This window comes from Archocentrus centrarchus, chromosome 16 (genome assembly GCF_007364275.1).
Source record: "Archocentrus centrarchus isolate MPI-CPG fArcCen1 chromosome 16, fArcCen1, whole genome shotgun sequence".
NCBI lineage: Eukaryota > Metazoa > Chordata > Actinopteri > Cichliformes > Cichlidae > Archocentrus > Archocentrus centrarchus.
In genome coordinates, this window is record NC_044361.1 from 4414060 (window position 1) to 4427607 (window position 13548).

Consider the following 13548-nt stretch of genomic DNA (forward strand, 5'->3'; position numbering starts at 1 on the left):
GTGGGAAATTTACAAAACATTGGATTCTGCTATTAAAGCAGAGGTCAGAGGTTAATAAGAGAAAACTACAGCCACTGGAATAATATTTGTAGGTTACTTTTAAATGATGTGAAATGCAGAACTTTGGCTCTCTTTAACTGTATTTTCGCTTGCATTTGTGGTTTTCGCTAGTTGAGTGGAGTATTCTGGCTTTACTATGGTATCATAGGTTTATATATCATTGATCTTTGCTAGGGTTTTACCAGTTAATTTTTGATTTTTTTTTTTTTTTATTGTATTTATTGCTGTTTTAATGACTATTGCATGTTTTGATGATCTGTACAGCACTTTGGGGAACGGAAGTTGTTTTTAACGTGCTATAGAAATAAATTTTGACTTGCCTTGCACACATTGAAGGGCTTTGAGGATGTGAACTATGCAGATTTGTATGCTTGTGGTCCTCTGGGAAGGGCTGGTGGATTAGTCTGATGGTAGCTATGATATTTGCAGATAAAATGCTGACCCTACAATAGACCCTACAATAATACAGAGAAAACCCAACAGTCAAAATAATTTGAGCTCCTACTAATTATTCTGGCATAATTTACCATGGCCGGCATATGGTGAAATGTACGTCAAAATACTTGGATTGTTTGAACTTGTATTTTAAAATTGCTTTTTAGTGCTGAATAATCACTTTAGCAGTGATTAACGATGTGAATTAAAGTTAATCCTTTATTCATCCCACAATGTGGGAAATTTACAAAACATTGGATTCTGCTATTAAAGCAGAGGTCAGAGGTTAATAAGAGAAAACTACAGCTACTGGAATAATATTTGTAGGTTACTTTTAAATGATGTGAAATGCAGAACTTTGGCTCTCTTTAACTGTATTTTCGCTTGCATTTGTGGTTTTCGCTAGTTGAGTGGAGTATTCTGGCTTTACTATGGTATCATAGGTTTATATATCATTGATCTTTGCTAGGGTTTTACCAGTTAATTTTTGATTTTTTTTTTTTTTATTGTATTTATTGCTGTTTTAATGACTATTGCATGTTTTGATGATCTGTACAGCACTTTGGGGAACGGAAGTTGTTTTTAACGTGCTATAGAAATAAATTTTGACTTGCCTTGCACACATTGAAGGGCTTTGAGGATGTGAACTATGCAGATTTGTATGCTTGTGGTCCTCTGGGAAGGGCTGGTGGATTAGTCTGATGGTAGCTATGATATTTGCAGATAAAATGCTGACCCTACAATAGACCCTACAATAATACAGAGAAAACCCAACAGTCAAAATAATTTGAGCTCCTACTAATTATTCTGGCATAATTTACCATGGCCGGCATATGGTGAAATGTACGTCAAAATACTTGGATTGTTTGAACTTGTATTTTAAAATTGCTTTTTAGTGCTGAATAATCACTTTAGCAGTGATTAACGATGTGAATTAAAGTTAATCCTTTATTCATCCCACAATGTGGGAAATTTACAAAACATTGGATTCTGCTATTAAAGCAGAGGTCAGAGGTTAATAAGAGAAAACTACAGCTACTGGAATAATATTTGTAGGTTACTTTTAAATGATGTGAAATGCAGAACTTTGGCTCTCTTTAACTGTATTTTCGCTTGCATTTGTGGTTTTCGCTAGTTGAGTGGAGTATTCTGGCTTTACTATGGTATCATAGGTTTATATATCATTGATCTTTGCTAGGGTTTTACCAGTTAATTTTTGATTTTTTTTTTTTTTTATTGTATTTATTGCTGTTTTAATGACTATTGCATGTTTTGATGATCTGTACAGCACTTTGGGGAACGGAAGTTGTTTTTAACGTGCTATAGAAATAAATTTTGACTTGCCTTGCACACATTGAAGGGCTTTGAGGATGTGAACTATGCAGATTTGTATGCTTGTGGTCCTCTGGGAAGGGCTGGTGGATTAGTCTGATGGTAGCTATGATATTTGCAGATAAAATGCTGATCATTTGAAATGATTTCTTGAACAGGTAAGGGAGCACCAGTGTTCAATAAATAGAACAAAAGCATTAGAAGCAGTAGCTGCAATAGAGATTTCATTGTTTTTAACTACCATCTTCTGTGAAAGCTGCTGCCTGCTCTAACATCTGAGGTCTTTATGCAGGAATGTAGTTAAAATACCAATAACAGCACAAGACAGTCACCTGGTTACAGCACACAGCTACACGTACACATCAAAGCTCAGGATAGCACCTGCACACCAGCATACAGTCATTTTACATGCTTGACTCTCAGAGTGGGTCACTCTATACACAGATGACCTGTTATGAAAAGGCAGAAATTCATCCATACAGTTAAATAGTTGGGGTAAAAAGGGCCTAATTGTGTAAAGGAAGAGTGATTTTGGTGTTTCCTATGGAACACTATTATTCCTGGAATTAAACCAGGAATATAAATCATAACCACTGAGAACTCTGAAATATGCTGAGAACAGCTTGAAATGCTGTGTTAATTGGAGTATATTATGATAAACCACTTCAGTGACACTTGATGCTTTATTTTTTAAACAGCAGCTTAACTGATGTCTTTGTGTTTTTCAGGTATCCTGCTGACCACCATCTCCAGTGTCTCCTCCCTATTAAAGCTCTGTCTTTCCTGTCCATCTACCACGCTCTGTCTGATTATTGGATTTTCTATCTTTCTGTCCCTCTCCTCTAACCTGCTCTATCTAATTGAAAAAGCCACTCCAGCTCTCTGTCCCTCTCCTCTAACCTGCTCTGTCTAATTGAAAAAGCCATTCTATCTTTCTCTCACCATCTCCGACCGCTCTATCTAATTTACAAGACTCCAATTTGACTACAGTTTTACGACTGCCCAGTTTTACAAGTGCCCAGTTTTACACTTGCCCAGTTTTACAAGCGCTGTGGTTACTGGTACCACTTTTCTGGATATAAGTTCCATCTTTCTGGATACAGGTTCCAGCTGAGTTACAAGTACTCACTTTCTTTCTGTTTGTCTGTCTGTCTGTCTGTCTGTGTGATATTTTGTTTGCAAGAAAAAAGTGCCAAATATTTTCTCCTAACTGATCTTGATATTTAAATATTTAGGAGAAAACATTGAAATTTAATTTGTGAAAAACAAAAGTGTTTCAAAAAATTGGAAAACACTTAAGAACACATTCATTTTAAGTAAAAAATAAATCTGTTTTCATAAGACATTTGGCTTTTTGACTGAGATCAGAGGAAATCCAGATCTCCAAATACATTAATATTTGAATACAGTAGACAGTGAATATTAGCAGATAAATATTTACCATAACAAAATAATTGGACTGATCTGAAACTGATCTGCAGTTTTGTACCCAGTCTGAGGTGTTCGGATTGGACATATATATAAACTTTATTCAGTCACTGAGTGCATATTCAAGTGTTTTGCTGTTTTTTTGTGAATATTCAAATAAAAAAGAGAAGACATCTGTAAGGAGGACCTGCAGTTCTTTGGCGTGCTTGTTTCCTGTCTCAACTCAACCAAACGGTGGAGAACTCCTGCTGCTGCCAGAAGCCCTCACCTGCCATTCGACTGCTACACCTGTGCTGCTGACTGAATCTACACCTTAAAATATAAGCCAGAGTTTATCACCCACAATTACATTTCCTCTTATTAAATCTTTATCAGTTACTTTCTGCTGGTGAGTGAAAGCACTTGAGAATCAGGACAGAGTAGCTGATACTGAAGTACTGAGAAATATTCACTTAATAGAGGTGAAATATAAAGTATTTGATAGAGCTGCACTGCAGGCTAAAACCTTTATACTGAGGTATTTTAACAAGTACAGATAACCTGTTTTTGGCATATTGCCACAAAAAAGAAACTTTGATATTTTGATTTATTGAACAGCTAATTTTGAAATCTTATCTGTTAAACCTTATATCTTACGCTGAATATAGTGATCAGTGATTTTGCATTAGAATTTATACAGAGGCATTTTTTTTTCAGCCAACAGTAAGTGTGACAATTTAATCTCAGGACTCTTGAAGAAGCTTGGAATTTGTGCTAAAAGAAATTAAACTCTGCATTAAAGGTACATCTTACACTATAGTCAGTTCTGTTATCTGAATTATAGAAATACAGGAATAAGACATTTGTGGTTTTGAAGAGCAAAAATGGGAAAGTCAAGGAACAGGTCACAAGCTGCAAAGAAACGTTGGCAGACATCAGACATCAGGACGACATCAACAAGTGAGCAACAAGGAGAAGTTGGTCCCCAGAAGTGTGCATCAGAGAACATGTCTCCACAGGCAACAGGTGAAAGTGTCAAACGGGGAACTCAACATAACTCTGTACGTGTACCAGAGGTGACATACACAGATGTTGTAAAACGTGACGCTGTGTCTGTAGCAGGACCTTCTGAAAGTCATATAAAGTACAGAACTCGGAGCAGAACTGCAGTTCGTCATGATGATGATACATGTGTAGCAGGACCTTCTCATCAACAGCAGGTAAACCAGGTGTCAGGTGTACCGCAGGTGTCCAACACTGTAAAGAGAGGATGTCACAGTGATGTAGCAGGACCATCCTTTGTGAGTATGGGAAATCAGCCTTCAGAAACACATGTCTGTGCATCTCACAGCCAGGCTGATCTCAAATATGGTGAATCTAGAAACAGCCAGTGCACGTGTAACTCTCTAACTTTCCTGGCATTCCTTCATGAGGATGAAAACATAACTACAGCTGACCTGAATTGCATCCTGGATAAAGGTGATGTGATGTACAATGAGGCCAGGAAAAGGTTTCCCAACAGTATCCATCTGGCAACTGATGAACTCCCAGACATAGTTGATGCTCGCAGGTGTACGTATCATGTGGACATGACGCAGCCTTCCAGGTATGGCAAATATGGAGAACCTTCAAAAAAAAGTGGAGATACCTTTTTGATCCTAGAGGCACGACTGAGCTGCTTGTTGTCAGATGTGCAGTATGCATTGTTGATTATGAACTCATTGTGCATCGCAGTGTTCAGATCCCGATCAGGCAAATATGGTTTCTTTGATCCACACTCCAGGAAAGCCAATGGTCTTCCTCTGCCACCAGAGTTACACAGTTGTGGTAAAGCTGTGATGTTGAAGTTCACACGTCTGAGTGACATGATCAACAGACTCTTAACTTTGTATAAAAAGATGGAGGTACCTCTTTGCCGTGAATACGAGCTGAAGCCTTTGCACTTTTACACTTTGAGCCCAGTGAACCTGAGTGATGCTGTCCCAGACACAGACTGCACACGTCCAGTTAACACTACTGCTGCACCTGCTCTGTTGGTTGAAGCTGCTGAGGAATCACACTCATCAACTCTAAAGAGAATCAAACAGAATGCTATTCCTGAGAGCATTTCATCTGCACTTAACACTGAAAACACAGTTGTGAATCAACAATATGTCCAAATCACAGAAGTCCCCTCACACAACGATCCTCAGAATGAATCAGGACTCATAGGTGAAGTGACAAACCCCGAATTAAGGTGTCAAACAACTACTGATGTCACTTTCACATGTGTGAGACAACAAGAGGTCATTCTTCCTGAAAGTCAAACTGAACCAGAACCATCAGCTCAGTTTAGTTGCCCTCAAGCACATGATGACTCACAGAGTGAATCAATATCTCAGAAGCTAAAAAAATGTAGCAAAAACCGAAGGAGAAAAATGAAAAACAGATTGATGGTATCAGAGAAACCACAACAAAGAAGAAAAGAGAATCAAAAAAGAAAAGAAAGGCAAAAATATGCTACCGATGAAGGTTATAAAACACACAAAAAAACATATGCAAGCAAGACATATAAAGACAACAGTCATAAGAAAACCCAGTACACTGCAAACCGCTATCACAAGAATGTAGAAATCAGAAAGAAACAAAGAGATTACATTGTTAGACGCTATGCAGAAAATGTGGAATTCAGAGAGAGACAAAGAGGCTACATTACTAAACGTTATGGTGAAAATGCAGAATTCAGACAGAGACAGAAAAAGTACATGAAACAATACATCACTGAACATTACACAGAAAGTCCAGAGTTTAGACAGAGGCAGAGACTCTATATGACTAACCGTTACACAGAAAGTCCAGAGTTTCGACAGAGGCAGAGACTCTATATGACTAACCGTTACACAGAAAGTCCAGAGTTTCGACACAGGCAGAGATCTCGTATGACTCAGCGGTATGCAAATGACAGAGCATTTAGGATAAGACACAGAGAAACAATGAAACGGATCATGCGAAACAGGTACAATAACAATCTTGCATTTAGAATTATGCATAACATGAGATGTGCCATGAAAATCAAAAGGAAATACAGACGGATGAACAGACAACCACAAGAAAGTGACAACAGTCTGATCAATGAGGCCATATCTGCGTTCAAGTCTCAAATAAAGGCTGGTCCATCGTACCCCTGTACTGTATGTTTCAAGGCTTCATTTCCTAACCAAGTGCAACTCTGCAGAAGGTCAAGGTATGTGAAGAATCCACATGTGGTTGCAACATGTTTGACAGGAAAGTTTGTTCATGTGTGTGATGATGCCTGCAGAAATGAACAGTGCAATTTGCCTGATGAGAGAAAGAAAGAGTGGATTTGTCACACCTGCCATAACCATCTTAAAAATGGATGCATGCCATCACTTGCTGCTGCCAATAAATTGGAGCTTGCTGATATTCCACCTGAACTGTCTGATCTCAACATACTGGAAAGACATCTGATTGCCAAATGTATTCCATTTGCAAAGATCATTCCTCTTCCCAAAGGCAGACAGAGTGCTATCAGAGGAAACGTTGTGTGTGTGCCCTCAGAGGTCCAGGAAACTGTAGATGTGTTACCCCGACTGAGAAGTGATTGTCAAGTGATGAGAGTTAAACTGAAGAGACGTTTGTGTTACAAAGGTCATCAGGTGTTTCAGACAGCAACCTGGTCTAAACTTGTGCAGGCACTCCACAAACTGAAAGAGATTCATCCACAGTATGAGGATGTAAGTATCAGAGATGAAGCTGAGCTATGTGATCCTACAATACCTGATGATGACGATGAAGAGGATGAGCATGACAGCATGGATGTGGAGGATTATGATGAGGCTGATTTAATGGAAATTGACAGGTGTGAACAAAATGCACTGTGTGAAGCTGTAAATGAGCCTGAAAATGAACAGGACATGTTATTGTGTGATGGTGAACAACCACATGAGCAGATGGGAGATGATCCAGAGCCAGCAGATGAATCATCTAATGGTGGTTTTGCACTCGAGTCCTGTTTGCAGCCCCCTGATGTGTCTGAGGAGATCTTATGTTTCAGTGAAGGAATCTACTGTGTTGCACCAGCTGAACGAAACAGTCCGATAAGCTTTTTCAGAACACCTAAACTGGAGGCCATGGCATTCCCTGTGCAGTTTCCTACAGGCCAAAACACACTGGATGAACAGAGGCTGATTAAAGTATCACCGAGCGCCTATTTCAAATCCAGGCTTTTCTGTATCGATGAACGTTTTGCCAAAGACACCAACTATTTGTTTTTTGCACAGTTTGTGACTGAAATACATCTGGCTACTTCGAGCATGACGGTGCAGTTAAGGAAGGCAAAACCAATGACTCGAGATGGACGGAGAATAACCTCAGGTATGTTACAAGATAAACGCGAGGTTGAGAAGCTGGTGAGAAATAAAGATGCAGTGAGATTCATGCAGCCGCTCAGAGGAACCCCGGCCTATTGGGAGAAAACCACACGAGATCTCTTTGCCATGATCAGACAGTTGGGAACGCCCACATTCTTTTGCACATTTTCAGCTGCTGAAATGCGTTGGCCTGAAGTGATTGAGGCAATAACCAGACAGCAATGTGAAGAGGTCAACTTTGAAGAACTCGACTGGTCAGCAAAGTGTGACATACTGAGAAGCAATCCTGTGACAACAATGCGCATGTTTGATAAGAGAGTTGAGGCTTTATTCAGAGATTTACTCTTATCTCCTGCACAGCCACTTGGCAAAGTCATTGACTACTTTTACAGAGTTGAGTTCCAGCACAGAGGAAGCCCACACATACACTGTCTCTTATGGGTAGAAGGTGCTCCTGTGTTTGATGAGGATGACGATCAGACTGTTGTGGATTTTGTAAATAAATACATCACAGCTCAGCTGCCCGATCCACAGACACAACCTGAACTGCACAAGAAAGTAACAGAAGTGCAAAAACACAGTAGGAACCACTCAAAGACATGTTTCAAGAGTTTGAATTCTGGATGCCGTTTTGGTTTTCCCAAACCACCCTGCAAGCAGACAATGATCACAAGACCCTGTGACGATGATGAACTGGATGTAGAAACAGCAAAGAACAAGCTCAGACCGCTGAACCAGCTGCTGAATGAACCTGAAATTGCTTCCTTCACTCTAGAGCAACTCTTGGCTAGGTGTGAATTAACACACACACAATATGAGCAATACCTGAATATGATGAATTCAAGGAGCACAGTCTTACTAAAGCGTGATCCAAAGGACTGTTGGGTAAATGGTTATAATCCACACCTGCTTGAAGCCTGGAATGCCAATATCGATGTCAGCTACATAGTAGATGCCTATGGCGCCATAGTCTATTTGACCAGTTACATCAGTAAAAAAGAAGCAGGCCTCTCTGAGTACCTGAAAACGGTCATTGCAAACTCCAACACCAACAATGTGAATGAGTGTGACGAGATGAGAGCAGTCATGCAGGCGTACTCGAAGAAGCGAGAGGTCAGCGCTCAGGAATGTGTTGCTCGTGCATGTGGTCTTCACATGAAGCAGTGTTCACGTGCCGTAATATTCATACCGACCGATGATAACCCTGTGAGAATGAGTCGGCCCTTGTCGGTCCTGGAGAACACAACAGCAGAATGTTCCAACATTTGGATGACATCTTTGAGTGACAAGTACAAATCCAGACCTGAAACTCCAGAGTATGAGGACATGTGCCTGGCAGACTTTGCGGCTACTTGCAGGATTGTTTATGGTCAACAGAAAAAAGGTAAAGATGTTTTGCCCCTCCTCAATGAGATGGGATTTGTGCAAAGGCGTAAAAACGATAAGCCTGCTGTCATCAGATTTCACCGCTGCTCACAAGAAAAACATCCAGAGCAATATTACGGAAGACTGCTGAAACTCTACCTTCCTCATCGTTCAGATCACCAACTGAAGAGACCATCTTTGCCAACCTATGAGTCTTTCTACAGTGCCGGTTACGTACAGCTACGAGGTGCCGACCGCCCTGAGTATGTGCAACACATTGTGAAAAGAAACAGAGAGAAATATGAGAAAAACAGTGAAGATATTGAGAACGCAATTGAAGAGTTTGAGCAGAACAGAGAGGTGATTGATGAATGGTGTAATCTCGCTCCTGAATCTGAAGCAGTGACTTTGCCACTTGTTGACCAACAGCAGGAGCTAGACAATGACAATGAACAGGAAGATGTCCCCGACTACAGTCGTCAGGCTGATGCTGGAACAGAAGTCCGAGCTATCAGAGAACCTCCCGCATTTGATCCCAGAGTCTTACGCCAGATGTTACAGAATCTGAATCAGAAGCAAGCCTGTGTGTTTTATGCAATTCGAGACTGGTGCATTAAAAGAGTGTGTGGTCTAAATCCAGAGCAGTTTTTCTTTTATGTTAACGGTGGTGCTGGAACAGGAAAATCCCATCTCATCAAATGCATCTACTCAGAAGCATCTAAGATACTGAGCAAAGTGCCGAGACGTGCAGAGGAAGCCGACATATCGAACCCCACTGTGCTGTTAACTGCCTTCACTGGGACAGCCGCATTTAATATCTGTGGAACAACACTGCACTCTCTTCTTAAGCTGCCTCGAAGCTTAAAACCTCCCATTCACGGCCTCGGCAACCAGCTGGATGAAGTCCGATCAGAACTCTTGAATGCTGAAATAATCATCATTGATGAAGTGTCTATGGTGTCAAGAAACCTCTTTGCCTATGTAGATGCTAGACTCAAGCAGATCAAAGGGAGTCACAGACCGTTTGGAGGCATGTCAGTCATTGCTGTTGGAGACTTCTATCAGCTACCACCAGTGCGACAGTCTAACCCTCTATGTGTGCATGACCCATCAGAGATTGACCTGTGGCGAGAGCATTTTCAGATGATCACACTGACTGAGATTATGCGTCAGAAAGATGATGTTGCCTTTGCAGAGATGCTGAACAGGATCCGTGTGAAAGGAAAGTTGGATCAGCTTTCGGAAGCAGACAAAGATTTGTTGTCACAGACCATAACTGAACCGACCCGTTGTCCAAATGATGCATTGCGCATTTTTGCAACTAATAAGCAAGTGGATGAACACAACACTGCCACACTGACTCTGCTCCATTCTAACATCATTGACATCAATGCAGATGACTACAGAAAGGATCCGAGAACTGGCAAAATGGCACGACAAGACAGCCCGTTCAAAGGCAATAAAAACGAGTTACCCGACACACTGAAGGTTGCAGAGGGAGCGCGTGTCATGCTCACCAGAAACATTGACATTCAAAGTGGTTTGGTTAATGGAGCTTTTGGTAAACTACTCAGAGTAGTATATTATGAAAATGATGCTCGACACGTCTTCAAGCTTGGTATTAAGATGGACAACGAAACACCTGGTAAGGATAACAGAGCACCAGGAGACCCTGACAACCTAGTGTACATCGAAAGATCTGAGGAGAACCTGAAGCAGAAAGGAGTGGTACGCAGACAGTTCCCAGTAAAGCTGGCTTTTGCATGTACTATACACAAGGTCCAAGGTATGACAACCACATCAGCTGTAGTCTCTCTCAAGGGCATCTTTGAACCTGGCATGGCCTATGTAGCTATCAGCAGAGTGACCTCCCTCAGTGGACTGCATCTTCTTGATCTGGATGAGAAGAAAATATACGCCAACCTAGAAATCACTGCAGAACTCCAGAACATGAGACAAGCCAACCTGGATGACATGATGATGCCTCTTCTACACTTGAGACAATCACTAAGTAGGTCTGAAGCTTTCACCATTGTTCACCATAATACAGAGGGACTGCCATCTCACGTTAATGACATCAAGAGTCATCATGAACTGTGTCTAGCGGATGTTTTGTGCTTAACAGAAACTCATCTGCAGGGCAATTTTGTTGCACAGAGTCTCCATTTCGAAAATTACAATTTGTTCAAACGCAACAGACACCTGTCCTACACAAACTTTCCCCAAATGGCAAACCAAAGTGGTGGAGGAGTCGCTGTCTATGTGAGAAGTGACATTCAAGTGCATGAAAAACAGTACATCCATAATGTAACTGACCTTGAGTTTGTGGCTTTAAAGGTTGAAGCTCCAGTGAGTGCACTGATTGCAGCTGTTTACAGACCTCCAGACTACAGTTTGAGGCCATTCCTGAAAAACCTGGTAAGCCTTTTAGATTCACTGGAGATCATGGACTGTCATCCCATCATTGTTTGTGGTGATTTTAATGAGAATCTTTTCTCCAATGCAAGTAAACCAATCTTGGAGCTGTTTCAGTCTAGGGGATACGCACAACTCATCACTGCTGCTACCACAGACAAGAACACACTGCTTGACCTCATTTTCATTTCTCAGCCCCACAGGTGTCTCCATTCAGGTGTCATGAAAACATACTACAGTTACCACGATCCTGTGTACTGTGTACTGTCTTGTGATGGTTTGTGAACGTAATGAGCTGATTTTTGACTACAGTTTCTATTTTCAATGCAAGAATTAAGAGCACAGGATAATATATTACCCAACAGGTGCTTGGAAACAGTGCAGAGGAGTACAGGATAATATGCAAACATTTCTGAATCATGGCGAGTTTAATTTAATAGGTTTGACCAGGGGTGCCCAAACTCCTGACCCGCGGGCCTACTTCTGGTCCACAAATTGATGTCAAAAATAACATTGACACCATGTTAAAAGAATGGCCTAAATCATTTTTTTGATGAAAGTTATTTTTTTGCCTAAAAAAAAAAAAAAAAAAAAAAAGACTTAGGCCATTATTTTATCAAGGTGACCACAAACAAATTTGGCCCTTCAAGTTACATTTTTGAGATTTCACTGAACCTTCTCAACTGGAGGGGAAGGAGAAATCTCAAAAAAAGTAACTTAAAGGGCCAAATTGTCTGATGTCACCTTGTTAAAATAATGGCCTACGTCTTTTTTTTTCTTAGGCAAAAAAATAACTTTCATTAGGCCATTCTTTTAACAAGGTGACAATGTTATTTTTGACATCAATTCACAGACCAGAAGGAGGGTCAGGAGTTTGGGCACCCCTCGGTTAGACTGTTTAAAAGGGACCAAGTTATAGCAAGATCATCTTTGTTGTTCTGAATCATGTAAATGGCTTTGATTTAATAGGTTACACTGTTTAAAAGGCACCAAATTATTACAAGATCACGTCTGTTAGGAAACATGTAAATGGCTTTGATTTAATAGGTTACACTGTTTAAAAGGCACCAAATTATTACAAGATCATGTCTGTTAGGAATCATGTAGATGGCTTTGATTTAATAGGTAAGTTCAGTTAAAAGGCACCAAATTAGTACAAGATCATGTCTGTTAGGAATCATGTAGATGGCTTTGATTTAAAAGATTACACTGTTTAAAAGGCATCAAATTAGTACAAGATCACGTCTGTTAGGAATCATGTAGATGGCTTTGATTTAATAGGTAAGTTCAGTTAAAAGGCACCAAATTATTACAAGATCATATCTGTTAGGAATCATATACATGACTTTGATTTAATAGGTTTGGCCAAGGGTGCCCAAACTCCTGACCCACGGGCCTACTGCCGGTCCGCAAATTGATGTAAAAAATAACATACAATTTTGCCCTTTAAATTACTTTTTTGAGCTTTCACTTAACCTTCTTAACTGGAGGGGAAGGAGAAATCTCAAAAAAATAACTTAAAAGGCCAAATTGTATGTCATCACCTTGTTAAAATAATGGCCTAAGTCATTGTTTTTTCAGCCAAAAAAATAACTTTCATTAGGCCATTCTTTTAACAAGATGACAATGTTATTTTTGACATCAATTCACAGACCGGAAGCACGGTCGGGAGTTTGGGCACCCCTCGGTTAGACTGTTTAAAAGAGACCAAATTATTGCAATATCATGTTTGTTGTTCTGAATCATGTACATGACTTTAATTTAATAGGTAGACTAATTAATGGGACCAAATTATTACAAGATCATGTCTGTTAGGAATCATGTAAATGGCTTTGATTTAATAGGTTACACTGTTTAAAAGGCACCAAATTATTACAAGATCATGTCTGTTAGGAATCATGTAGATGGCTTAGATTTAATAGGTAAGTTCAGTTAAAAGGGATCAAATTATTATAAGATCATATCTGTTATTAATCATGTAGATGAGTTTGATTTAATAGGTTTGACCAGGAGTGCCCAAACTCCCAACCCACAGGCCTACTTCAAATTTATGTCAAAAATAACATATAATTTGGCACTTGAAGTTATTTTTTTTTGACATTTCACTTAACCTTCTTAGTTGGAGGGGAAGGAGAAATCTCAAAAAAATAACTTAAAAGGCCAA